Below are 13,539 nucleotides of genomic sequence, written 5' to 3'. Positions count from 1 at the left end.
ACATAGTACTTAATCACTACTTTCTGTTAATTATGTCTTTGACCAAAAACAATAAAATATGATCTGTTTACAATAAAAAAACAAACAAAAAATCCCACCAAAACCAAAACCCAAAAAACTCAAAGTCCAGGATAAATGTCCATTGGCTGTACAGAAATGTTTAGTTTGATTTATTTAAAGGCAAATTGGAGTGTCCTTAAAGCTTTTGTGTGTAGCCTTTAATTAATTGTAGTTAAGATCTGATGTTGTTGTATTCTAAACACTTGATCTTTCTGCATTTAGTTTGCATCACTTAACTCCTACTAAAGCAAAAACAAATGCTACATGGCTTTAAGATGAATTGCATGGCCTTGTGTGTGTTCACCAGTGATCCTGTGGAATGGTTGCTTAATAGTTGCAAAAGATTAAGTGGTAGTTTAAAAAATACTTCTTGTATCCATCTCAAGTCATCCCATTAGAAGATAAAAACACTGTACTTATAACAGTTGAACTGAAGGTTTTTTAAGTAGATGATTATATGTGTGACAGAGTGACCTTCTTCAGCAAAAGAAGTCTGGGAACTCTGATATAATTAAAATGTAAGAGAAAACTAGAGTATCTAAGGAAATCTCTGCACTGTATTAGGTTAAAGATCAATTTGAATGAGACATCTGTAAGCATTATAGAATAGCCAAGCAAAGATTTCTCTACCTGAAAAGAGAGAAGGCAAATCCATAAAAATTTTGATTTTGATCTTTTTTTTATAGCTTCTTATATGGTCTTTTCTTTTTAGAATCAAGAGCTTTTTGGAAGATAAAAAAGGAACATTTTCTTCAGTTTTTAAAAAAAATTTAAGAATCATCCTCATCATAATAGTTATTAAGAATATTTTAAATTTTAAATTATTTATCTAAATGCTACAACTCTAAAGTTTCCAGGAAACCAGGCATCTCTTAAGAATTAAAAAATAAAAAATTTTGATTCCTTTTCTTTTTCCCTCAATTTTTTAAAAGTGTTTTTTAAAGTGGCCTTTTTAAAAAAGAAAAAAAAAGAGAATATGTATTAGGCACAAGATTCTTGAGCAATACTATCCATCACTATCATCATCATCATCATCATCATCATTACTATAACCATCAGTCTCCCTAGTTACTGGCTGTTCTTCACTTTGTTTTGGGGGTATTGTTAATGTCTGACTAATTAACTGAAATGAACTGATTACCATGGAAGGAGTGCATCACTGGGGACTTGGGTCTTTTGTGAATATCAGAAAATAACTCCTATGTATAGAATGATTTTATATGTGTGTCTACATCTACATCTATGTCTATCTATATACACATACACACATAGATTCACAACACTGACATATATACATATATATTACTTTGCCTGTGTGCTTAATGAGAACCATCTATATGGTGGGCCTGGGATGGAGAAGGAAAAAAAAAGAAAAAAGGTTTATATAAGTTTATTATATATTTAAAACTATTAGCAAGTTCAACATAGCAGATTTGTAATTTCACATACAACCTTTTTATTATACTTTGTTATGGACATTCTTATTTTATTCCATAAATTTAAAATAAGTAAATATATTTTATTTGCAAAATATAAACTATATTTTATAATAGGGAGCTGTTGTTTGTTTTTGTTTTTATTTTTCTATTTGTGCTTTCTGATGTAAAACAAGCAGTACCTGAATATATAAGCTATTAATGCATATGACATGGAGAATCCAGGATCTATTTTTTTTTTTTTCTACTGTGACTTATCTATTTATTCTGCCTACAGCCAACAGGTTAATCCCTAGAAAAAGTGTAGTCTTAGGGTTTTGCTTCCTGTTTACAAACCTCTAATGGCTTAACCTCCCTCCCTCCAATCAGGCCCTACTTATCTTCCTAGTGCTATCTTCTGTAATAATCTGTTTGGCTTCTAGTCTTATAAACATCATTGCTGTAGCCACTTAATCTTTAGCTATTAGCTTCCAGGATCTTTCCTTGAGCAAAAGCAATAGAAGGAACCTCTGTCAACAGCTTAACACTAAGTCAGAGTTCAGCTATGACATAGTCTTACTACTAATTCTATTCTAACCTGATATTCCACTAACCAGATTTTGTGTTTTCCCTCTGTAATCATTCTCTAATTTTGTGGTATGATTTTAATAACTGCATATTAGTTATGTCCCCTTATATCTGATACCTTGGTGGTCTGCTAATTCCCCCCTTAGCTTTCTGAGATACCTTTCATGGCACTTAGAATTCAAGCTTCTGGAAAGAAGGGATTATATTATCATTGGAATTTGTATCCCTAGAATCTGGGTACAGTTTGTGCTTAACTAATGTTTTCAGCTTGATTGGAATTCTGTCCTTGAACCCCAATACCTATTGACAGATACCTCAGATTTTTACTCTTCCAGAATGCCTAATGAACAAATTTCTGGCTTCCTCCTGCTACTCCTGCTCAATTCACATGTAAGCATTTGTTTGATCTTTGGGTCCTGGCTTTCCCTACTCTGTTCAAATAAAATCATTGTGTAGCTAACTAAGCTCTGATTAAAACATACAGAATGCAGCCAGTAGTCTTATTTAGATTTATCATTTACTAAATCACTTAACTGTAATTCAGAGAATGCAGAATTTTGACACAAAGATAGAAGTGACCGCAAAAAGATTCTTTAAATGCTGACAAGGCTATGAGCTTTAGAAAGAGCTTGAAAGGCTAATCATTTCATTGTAAAGCATATCTATCAACATTTCATCATTCTCCAACTCACATATTTTAGCATCATCCAGTATGTTAGTTATGTCTCCTAGCTTTTTTTCTTATCTGGAAATTCAATAAGCATTCCACCTATGCCTTTAAGAATTGATTTTTTTTTAAAGTAATGAACATACCATAAACTAAATATAGGTCTCTAGAGTATTCCCTTGGAGACTTCCTGCCATGTTGATGTGAAACCATTAATGAGCACTTTTGGTGTCCAAACATTAAACCAGTTCTGAATTCATCTATTTGAATTACTATCTAATCTACATCTTTCTTTATTTTCCATATAATAAGACTATTTTATGTTATCAAATAACTGTGCTAAAATTTAGGTAAACTGTATTTCAGCATCTTCCTGATAACTTAGGGAAATAGTCTAGCACTAATCTTTGCTTTTATGATCACTATAGAATTTTTTAAGAAACCAAAGTTAAATTAAATTAAAAGAAACCAAAGTAAACTGCCCTGCAGTTTATAGATGCTATTCTATATCTTTGTTTCTGTCTCTTTGTCTGTCTTTTCCCCACCCCTCTTTACACTGGATTTCCCTATCTTGCCTAAGCAAGAAGTACAGCAATAACTCAACAGCTTATCTCCATTGGGATTGCCAAGAAAGCTTTGAAACATTCTCTTTCTGACCTGGGTTGGTATGTCCCTCTTTAAACAGTCTAGCCTCTTCCCATCCCAAAGAATCACCTTTTTTTTATCCAACAGTGTAAGACTTTAGACCTCCAGGATCTCCAAGACCTCTTGAACTTAACAGATGACTAATCTCAGTCTCTCCTATTCAGGCCAAAGTTTCTTCAGAATTTTGGCTTCTATTCATCAACTATTGAATATTTTTTTTTTTTTTTTTTTTACAAATGAAGAACTATATTTAGTACTGTATGGTAGATTGTTTTTTTTTTTTAATTTAATAGCCTTTTATTTACAGGATATATACATGGGTAACTTTACAGCATTAACAATTGCCAAAGCTCTTGTTCCAATTTTTCACCTCTTACCCCCCCACCCCCTCCCCTAAATGGCAGGATGACCAGTAGATGTTAAATATATTAAAATATAACTTAGATACACAATAAGTATACATGACCAAAACATTATTTTGCTGTACAAAAAGAATCAGACTCTGAATTATTGTACAATTAGCTTGTGAAGGAAATCAAAAATGCAGGCGTGCATAAATATAGGGATTGGGAATTCAATGTAATGGTTTTTAGTCATCTCCCAGAGTTCTTTTTCTGGGTATAGCTAGTTCAGTTCATTACTGCTCCATTAGAAATGATTTGGTTGATCTCGTTGCTGAGGATGGCCTGATCCATCAGAACTGGTCATCATCTAGTATTGTTGTTGAAGTATATAATGATCTCCTGGTCCTGCTCATTTCACTCAGCATCAGTTCGTGTAAGTCTCTCCAGGCCTTTTTGAAATCATCCTGTTGGTCATTTCTTACAGAACAGTAATATTCCATAATTTTCATATACCACAATTTATTCAGCCATTCTCCAACTGATGGACATCCATTCAGTTTCCAGTTTCTAGCCACTACAAAAAGGGCTGCCACAAACATTCGTGCACATACAGGTCCCTTTCCCTTCTTTATAATCTCTTTGGGATATAATCCCAGTAGTAACACTGCTGGATCAAAGGGTATGCACAGTTTGATAACTTTTTGAGCATAGTTCCAAACTACTCTCCAAAATGGTTGGATTCGTTCACAACTCCACCAACAATGAATCAATGTCCCAGTTTTCCCACATCCCCTCCAACAATCGTCATTATTTTTTCCTGTCATCTTAGCCAATCTGACAGGTGTGTAGTGGTATCTTAGAGTTGTCTTAATTTGCATTTCTCTGATTAATAATGACTTGGAGCATCTTTTCATATGACTAGAAATAGTTTCAAACTATTGAATATTTTGAACTGAATGTTCTGTAGACATCTCAAACTCAATATATATAAAATAGGATTCATTATTTAATCCCTCAAAACCAGCTTTCTTCTGAGCTCCCCTATTTCTGTCAAGAGGACCACTATTTTTCCAGTTACCTTATTTTGACTCATCTTACATATACAATTGGTTGCCAGATCCCTATTATCTTTAAAATATCTTTTGTATCTATCCCTTTCTCTTCACTTATATAGCCAACACCTCAGTTAGATCCTATTCACTTCTCTCTGAACTTTTATAATAGTTTCCTAATAAGTTATCATGCCTCAAGTTTTTCCCTATTCCAATACATCTTACATATCATTGTCAAAATGATTTTTTAAGGCACAGGTCTAATATTATTATTCCCGTGCTCGTCAAATCCCAGTAGCTCCACATTACTTTTAAATGTTTAACAGAATAGTTTGTATATTTTTCCAGAAGTAATAGCATGCCACTGGAGTTTAACAGGTGAGGAAATAACATGGTTTTATACATGCTTCAAGAATATAATTTTGTGCAAATTAAGACAAATCTGAGATGCCATTTCACACTTCTCAGTTTGTCTAAGATATCAGGAAAAGATGATAAAAGTTGGGAGGGATTTGAGAAAACTGGAACACTAATACATTGTTGGTGGAGTTGTGAAATGATCTTACCATTATGGAGAGCAATTTGGAACTATACCCAAAGGGCCATTAAACTGTGCATACTCTTTGATCCTGTATCCTGTATCCCAAAAAGATCATATTTGAGCCTCTGTCCCAAAGAGATAATCAAAAAGAGAAAAGGATCCATGTATGCAAAAATGTTTGTAGCAACCCTTTTTGTAGTGGCAAGGAACTGGAAATTGAGCGAATGTCCATCAGTTGAGGAATGGCTCAGTAAGTTATGGTATATGAATGTAATGGAATATTATTGTTCTATAAGAAATGATGAACAGATTGATTTCAGAAAAGCCTTGAAAAAACTTGCATGAACTGATGCTAAATGAAGTGAATAGAACCAAGAGGACATTATTTGCAATAACAACAAAATTATGTGATGATCAATTGTGATGGACTTGGCTCTTTTAAACAATGAGGCCATTCAAGGTAATTCCAATAGATTTGTGATGGAAAATGCCATCTGTATCCAGAGAATTGTGAAGACTGAATGTGGATCAAAGCATAGTATTTTCACCTTTTTGTTGTTGTTTATTTCCTTGTTTGTTTGCTTGTTTGTTTTTACTTTCTTGTATTTATTTTCTCCTTTTGACCTGATTTTTCTTGAGCAGCATAACAAATATGGAAATTTGTTTAGAAGAATTATATGTTTAACATATCAGATTGTTTGCTGTGTTGGGGGAGAGAAGGGAAGAAAATTTGAAATGCAAAGTATTGCAAAAGTGAACTATTTTCATGTGTTTTGAAAAATGAAATACTATTAAATTTTTTAAAAGAACATAATTCTGGCAATTGTGTGGAGCTTGTACTGGAGAAGGGAGAATCTTTAGGCAATGAGAACAATTTGCAGACTTTCACAATAGTTCTGCTTACAAAGATAGGTGGCAAGGTGGCTCAATGGATAGAGGCCTAGGACTTGAGTCAGAAAACCAGAATTCAAATTTGACATCTGATACTTACTAGTTGTGTGATCCTTAGCAAGTTATTTAATCTTTGTTTGCCTTAATCCACTGGAGAAGGAAATATCAAAACATATCTTTGCACAGCTAAAATAGAGTGTCAGGCCTGGAGTCAGGAAAACTCATCCTCCTGAGTTAAAATCCAACCTTTGTACTAATTAGCTGTGTGATCCTGAGTAAGTCACTTAATCCTGTTTGCCTCAGTTTCTTCAGCTGTTAAATGAGCTTCAAAAGGAAATGGCAAACTTTTCCATTATCTTTGCCAAGAAAACTCCAAAAGATAACACAAAGAGTCACAACTGAAAATGGCTGAACAATGATACAATACAATAGTCAGGTGAAAAGTCTTGAAGGAAATAAAATGAGAGATGTTATAAAAGTAGAATCAATAAGACTTGAATGAATAATGCATGAGTATATCTTCCTAATGTACTTTTTACCTATCATATTTCTTTTGAATAAGATATACACATCCAAAAGGTTATTTCAGTTATTAGTTTCATCTACCAATATTGATTATATCCATGAGATCAAATTTTTATTTGTAGTTTTTCTTGATTTCTAATTAAACTTATGGTATTATATATAGAGATTATAGATTGATAGAATAGTTATCATGTGCTTTTTAAGCCCTAGATATAAAAACATAAGCAAGCAAGAGAGTCTCTTCTCTCAAGGAGATTATATTCTAATAGAAGAAACCAAAATAGGCTGGGGAAGTGGAACAATAAGGAGGTATGTCTTCTTGGTTTGGAAATGGATCCAGGAAACAAGATAAAAACCTGGATATGGGAAAGGTAAGATTCATGTATCAAACCCAGTGGGATTCCAGGGGTAAAAGCTAAATTTGACAGGATAGTGAGACATAGTCTGGGAATGTCTAAAGAGTGATGCCATAAGTTTTAATATTGTCTTCTTTCTTGGATTTTATTCCTTGTGAACTTCCTAGTGTCTCAACCGATAATTCTTCTTGCTTCATTTTCGTTATTCTCTCCAATATCCAACTTGGAAGAGAGAGACACAAGTATTTTTCTTTCTGTCACCTTTTTGTTTATATTGCAAGACTCCAAACAGTTACATTCTTTTTTCCTCTAGGTAATTATAATTTTAATGAATAATTAATAAAAGAATGGTTATTTGGGTTTCTCCTAAACCAAAGATGAATTTTGGAGGCTTCTCAATGTTTATATCCCCTTGGAAGAGGGGTATTTCTAGCAAGTAATAATCATTTCTGATTGATGAACAATTAATGAAAGAATGAATATTATAATGAAAGATAGACCTAATCTACTAAGAGGTGGTGACTTTAATTAAGTCACTCTTACTCCTAGTTCACCCCTAGGCTCAGGACAATTTAGACAATTATATTTTTTATCAGCTTTTGTTAGGCACACTTTTCCCTTGGCCAAGAGTTTTTCATTCCAGTATCTTAAGTCCAAATTCCCATTCTCAGATATAATCTTATTCTAGCTATTAACTTGAAAAATCACTTTTCCCTCTTTTCTGCATCCCTTACCTTTATTAGACAGCAATGAGGAAAATATCATATGTGCCCTGTAGTTTTCAGTTTTTTGCCCAAGACTCATAAATTGGAAATACTTTCTAGATTATTTCTCTAGGAATGATTCACCAAGAAGAAATATTAGTCATTTATTTTGACAAATTCATTCATCAATCAATCAAAAAACATTTATTAAGTGTCTACTAAGTGCCAGGCACTGTGCTTATCTGGGGCATATAAAAATATGCAAACCCTTTTCTAAAAGTACTTGAAATCTAATGAAGTCATAATAATTACTCTGTTACATCTTAGATACAGGCTCAAGAAGAAAATATATTTCTCTATCATCATCAGAATGTTTTCCTGAGCAAAAAGTATTCTTTTCTTTCTTTAAGATTCTTATTAAATTATCTTTTTTCATCAGATAGTCAACAAGTGATATGTCCCAGGCACTGTTAAGCCTAATATGCATGACTGTTAAGAACAAATGCATGACTGAATCAATTCTACACAGTAGGAGCTTAACTTCTTTGTGATAGTTTCTGTGGCTTTACTTTATCATTCCTTGAAAGGCAAACAACAGCCTCCTGAGATCTCAATCACCTCTTCAGGAAGAAGCTGAAATTTATTTTGATTTTTGTTTTTTTAGCTCCAAGTACACATTTTCTTTCCTACTCCCCCTCTGGAACAGTTTTCTATTATCTCACTTCTTCTCAAGGATTATTTATAATCTATGAGTTCTGTTCTTTTTTCCCCCTCCATTGTATTCTAGCTTTATTATTTTTTTTAAGTAAAGGAATACTTCATTGCATCATAACTGGAGTGTGGAAAGGTATTTCTTGAGTAATTTACTATCTCTTCTAGGAATGTGGCCAATCTGAACTGTTAGCATAGATAAGCAATCGTTTGGTTATAGCAGAAATACAAACACTGAATACTCATGCAACTCATTTCAAAATTTATCATGTTCCATAATAAATGAGATTTCCAATCTTTTTTAAAGAATTATTTGTGGGTTTTATCAAATTTATCAAATTTGATATCAAATTTATCAAATTAATTTATCAAATATAACCTTAAGACCTTTTTAACTTCTTATCACCTAAAAAATTGAAAGGCACACCTAATGTTCTTTCTTTGAATTCAACCAAGTCTTCATTTTCTCCTTGTTTCTTCTATTTATCAATTTACTTTGCTTTTATGTTCTACTTAGTTTTTCTTATTTTGTCACCTATCTTTTCTCCTTCTACCCACTCACCTTTCTCACAAAGTCTTTTCTTCAGATGTTTAATCTTTACTACTTTTCTTCCATCATTTTGACGATTCCTAGGGGTTGAATTCTTTTTCAGTTCAACATTCATTCATCTAAGACTCAAGTTGTCCAAAGGTTTCTTTTCACTTAAATTCATTCTCTAAATTTATTCAAGAGTCTAAAATCTTTAATAATCACTTTCTCAAAATTTTTTCTTCTACTTATTCAAGGTAAGTCCTTGTAATCTCTTTTTTCTCTTTTCCTATGACCTCACAGAAACTAGAAATAAAATCAAGTAGATAGTTCTCCTTCACTTTTTCTTCATTTACCTATATTTCTCCTCTGTCCTTCTTTTCACTTTTACAATTTCATTTTTAATTCAGCTCAGAGCCATCTTTTCTCTCACAAAAATCAGAAGGAAAATCACATCTTCCTTTAATCATTACTCTGCATTTCCGATTAATTCTGTTATTTTCTTTAGATAGCAATATTTAGCATATATGTCATCCTTTTATTTCTGTAGTTTTTACTTTAATTTGTATTATTTCATAAAGGTCTTATTCCTCATCCTTATCCACATAAACTGCATACAGTGTTCTATTATATTAAGATACAACTATGTCCCATGATTTACCTAACTGTTCTTCTACTGCTAGATATAGAAATTACTTCTAGGTTTTATTTTTGATTGCTATAACCATATTTGAATAGACATTTTTTTGTTTTGTTATTGAAAACACTATCATGCTATAATGACAACAATAGAATTAGTGGCTAAAAGGGTATAATTATTTTTATAACTTTAAATACATATTGCCTGATTGCTCTCTTAAAGCATCCACATTTGCAATTTTACCATCAGTGAATGAGTGTACCTGTTTCTTTAGAGTTTCTTTACTCTCAATATTGAATATCATTACCTTTTGTTATTTTTTTCCTTATTTAATTGATATGAGTTTATAGACTCATAGATTTATAATTGGAGAGAACTTCTGATGCCATCTATTCCAATCCTATTTTGTGCATGAGGAAGCTCAGGCCAAGAAAAGCTAAGTGACAGAGGTAATAAGTTAAGGATTAGCTAACTTCAATCATTTCTTCTCCTATTGCAGTATGCTACTTCCTGAGATGTTTTCTCAAAGTTATTTTTTATTCTCTTATTAGTGAATTTGATCATTTCCCCAAGTAATTATTAATAATGTATTTTAACTTTTGAAAATTATCTGTTTATATTCCTTAGTTGTTTATCTGTTATGGACTTGAAGTTAAAACTCTAACTACATAATAGTTTCTTATATATTTTATGCATCAATGTTTAATTTATTATGTTAGGCATAGATTTTCCCCAATCCATTTTTTTATTTTCTTTTAATTGTGTTGTTGAATATATTTTTAATTTTCATGTAGTCAACCCTAATGATCTTGTTTCCAATAATCCCTTTCATTTGCTGAATAAAGAGGTGCCACTTCACAACAGAGGACAATATTTCCTAATTTTCCATTTTTATAGTTCTTTGAAAAAAGGTTTTGATTTTTAATTCTTATGAAATTTAGTGAGGTAAGTGATATAAGATTTGGGTCCAAATCCTTTTCCCATCAAAATTGCAAACCAATTTTCTCAAGTACATTTGTTAAATAATACATTTTTCCCACTTAGTTTTTATTTACTAAAGGTTTGTCAAATTCATACATTTTGTATATATGGATGGGATGTTATATACATATTATATATATATAATATACACATAATATACATATATATATATATATATATAAATAAATTCACATACACATATATAGTATATATTTAATTTAATTGATTTTTCTATTTCTTCCCTAGTGCTAGATAGCTTTAATTATAGCTATTTTGTAAGATGCTAAAATCTCATAAGATATAATCCTCTTCATCAGTTTTTCTTTTCAAGATAATATTTAATATTCTTTTGATTCATTTGATTTTCAAATAATTTGCATTATGAAGACCTTTGGTCTTCTATGTATTATAATAATTCATAATAAATATAGATTCATTTGGAGTAATATTGACATTTTTATCCAACTTCTCAATCAGAAACACCTGGGTTCAAATAAGTCTGATAAATATTGACTGGGTGATCATGTCACTTAACTTTTTATGTCCAAGGTGATTCACTACAATTGTAAATTTCAGGGCAGGTACTAATCTACATTGGGTAAATAAGATTTTGATATAGGAAGTTCCTTATACAAATTAAATCTCAGATTTAGTTGGGGAAAAAAATCCAACCTTTTTATGTGAACCTTTAATGTATTTCCAGATGTTTAAGTCTTATTTTATTATGGTCATTGTAGTTTTATAGTTCTTTTTGTCCAGGTTCTACGTAGTCCTATGTAGGTTAATTTCCAAATGTTAAAGCTTTTGTTGCTTTTCTGAACCTTATTCTTTTTTTAAAGATTACATTTTTAAAAATTTTATTATGATTAAATAATAATACCGATTATATTTTATGTGTCAAACTTATATTTGGTAATTATGAATTCACTTACTGTGTCTTAATTTTTTAGACTGAAGTGATTGACTTTCCAAGTAAAACTACCATGTCATCTGCAAATAATGACACTTTGACATCTTTATTTCCAATGTTAATCCTGTTAATATATTTTTCCTGCTTTATTGCCATTGCTAGAATTTTTAATCATATCAAATAAAATCAGTGGGCATAAAAATCTTTACTTTGTACTTATTTTTAGAGGTACTGCTCCTAAGGTTGCTCAACTTCATATAATATTAGTTCTTGGATTAAGGTTGATACATTTTTCATTATATTAAGGGAAAAAATCCTCAATAAAATACCTATCAGTTTTTGTCTTTTATTATGAATGCATATTGAATTTTATTAAAGGCTTTCCTATATCTTATGAAATATGAGCTTTTTAAAAGATTCTTAGTATATTTTGGGGGGATTATATTTATAGTCTTTGATTTGGGAACAGTGTTGCATGTCTGATTTCAACTCTGATCATGAGGAATACTTTTCTTTATGCATTGTTATATTCTATTGGTTAATATTTAGCTTAATATTTTTGCACCTATATTGGCAGCATTATACTATAAGTTCTTTAAAGTTATTTTTGTCTCATTTTAAAAATCAATGCCACATTTTCCCCCTTGGCTTTCTCTACATTTATGAATAATATATGTAACATAAAGATATTCTTCAAAGTTTGAAAGAATTTTGCTATGAACTTGAATATTCCAGGTGTTTCTTTTTGCTTAACATGGTAATTTTTTAGTGACTTGTCTTATTTCTTCCTAGAGATCAGTCTACTTAGAAATGTTCTTTTTCTGTGATGGCATTTGGCAGTTTATATTTTTGTAACATTTCCTTTAAATTTTTCTAGTACATTAGAATTAGAATATGCATAATTAGAATTAGCTCTGAAAAGAAATTCCTTTATAATTAAAAAAATCTATTTAAAAAAATTTTACTTAGTTTCCCACAAGTAATTTTTCAAATTCACAATTTTCTCTCTTTAAAAAAATAAATTTGTTAATGGCTTATCAATTTCATTGATCTACTAAAATAAATGCTTTATCAAACCAAAGTAATCTTTTCTTTTCTATTTATTTCTGCTCTTATCTTTATAATTTCTTTCTACAAATTAAACTTTGTTTGAGATTTCTTGAAATATAAAAAAATACGAATAACAACACTTTGAACAATACTATTAAATGCTGTATGGAACAGAGATATATACTTGAAAGAGGAGTTTGCTACTGCCATGGAGGCAATCTAGGATTCATGTTAAAGAAGATTTCTAATAAATGAATAACTACATAGATTCTTGTTTGCAGAAGTGTTTTGCTAATTGCATAAAATCCAGAGATAGTACAGAGCCTCCTAAATAAAAACTATAATTATTCCAAGACATTTGCCTAATTATCCCCATGGGAAAAAAAACAAGTGGATAAAGAATATCTAATGTCTAGACCAAAAGTGTCAAATATTCTATGGCCCACAACACTCCATTGAGGACTGGACAAAATTAAAATATAATTGGAAATACTTAACAAAATAAATAAAAATATAATAAAACATAGAAGATGTTAAGATATGGTTTTCTAAGTCAGTATGCCACTTAAAGGGGATCTTAATGTATAATTTAATGATTCCCAGTTTTTATACAAGTTTGACACCACTAGACTTGTATTATGATGAATAATTGAATGGACAACCTTTAGTTTGGGCCTGTTATCAGTATGTAGAAACACACACATATAAATGTATATGCCCATGTGAATGTATAGTTACTTTCAAAAATATTAAGGAATGATTCTTTCTGTTTTTTTTTTTCAGTATTTTAACAGAAATAAGTTCTATGTTTTGTCAAAGGCTTTTTTGTTCTTTTAGAAATACTCATTTGGTTTTCATTTTTGTTTTTAGTTGATTCATATTTTTAATTTTTCTAATGTTTCTAATTTTAATTTTAATCAAATCTGATCA

This window comes from Sarcophilus harrisii, chromosome 3, assembly GCF_902635505.1.
Source record: "Sarcophilus harrisii chromosome 3, mSarHar1.11, whole genome shotgun sequence".
Taxonomy (NCBI): domain Eukaryota; kingdom Metazoa; phylum Chordata; class Mammalia; order Dasyuromorphia; family Dasyuridae; genus Sarcophilus; species Sarcophilus harrisii.
This window is presented reverse-complemented; position numbering follows the sequence as displayed.